Source organism: Myotis brandtii, unplaced genomic scaffold (assembly GCF_000412655.1).
Source record: "Myotis brandtii unplaced genomic scaffold, ASM41265v1 scaffold534, whole genome shotgun sequence".
Lineage (NCBI taxonomy): Eukaryota > Metazoa > Chordata > Mammalia > Chiroptera > Vespertilionidae > Myotis > Myotis brandtii.
The window spans coordinates 91211-92232 of record NW_005369961.1 but is presented as its reverse complement, the minus strand read 5'-3'; positions in this window follow the sequence as shown (position 1 = coordinate 92232).

The following is a 1022-nucleotide window of genomic DNA, read 5'->3' as shown; positions in this document are numbered from 1 at the left end:
GGTGGGGGGGGAACGGGGAGGAGGGGATTTATGGGGGGGGGAAAAAAAGAGGAACAAATGTAACCTGAACAATAAAGATTTAATTAAATAATAATAATTTTAAAAAAAGTCTTAGATCAAAATGACTGCTGGGCTTGGACTTTTCTGGGTGATCCAGAGGAGAACACAATCCCTTTCAAACTCCTTTCCTATTCTCAATTCCTATTCTGGATTCTAGAGGCCATCTGCATTCCTTGGCCCATGGCCTTTCCTCCATCTTCAATACCAGCAGCATAGCATCTTCAAATGTCTCTGTGACTCCAATTCTTCTACTCTCTTCCACATTTAGAGGACCGTTGTGATGACATTAGTCCAACCTGGCTAATCTGATTAGCTAATCTCCTTAGCTAATGATTTTATTTCACCTATCTCAGTAACCCTGCTCTGTGAGATAACATTCCAAAGTTCTCCAAATTAGAACGTTGACATGTTTTGAAGCCCTTATTCTGCCAACTACAAAGCCTTGTTCAGGTATAAATTATTTTATGTCACCCCGGATCCCTAATATAAAAGAATCAAACACAGAATTTACCCTCCCCTTTAGAGTGAGAGAAAACCTTGTCTTTCAAAATTACATACACAGAAGAATCCTGATGGAGAAGACCTAAAATTACCTACACCAGACTCTGACCCAGAGCCACAGCCCCCCTACCCAAAGTGTGGTCTACAGACCAGGAGGACCTGCAGCATCAACATCACCTGGGAGCTTGTCAGAAATGCAGTCTCCTGGTCAGACTGGAAGTAAAATTAAAGTGGGAAACATACACCTGGAATTACCAACTGAGGTCCACCTGAGGAGGAGACATATATCAAGGAAGGACAGAAAACACCTGGAGACTGGTATGAAGGGCGGGGTCACAAGAGGGCCTGACCCAGCTGCCACAGGTGGCAGGCCAACAGTCAGGAGGGAGCTCTGGGCTACAGGAGAGTCTGTTCCCCCAGAAGATTGAGGCCCGGAACGCAGGCTGGGCTCCACAGCCCAG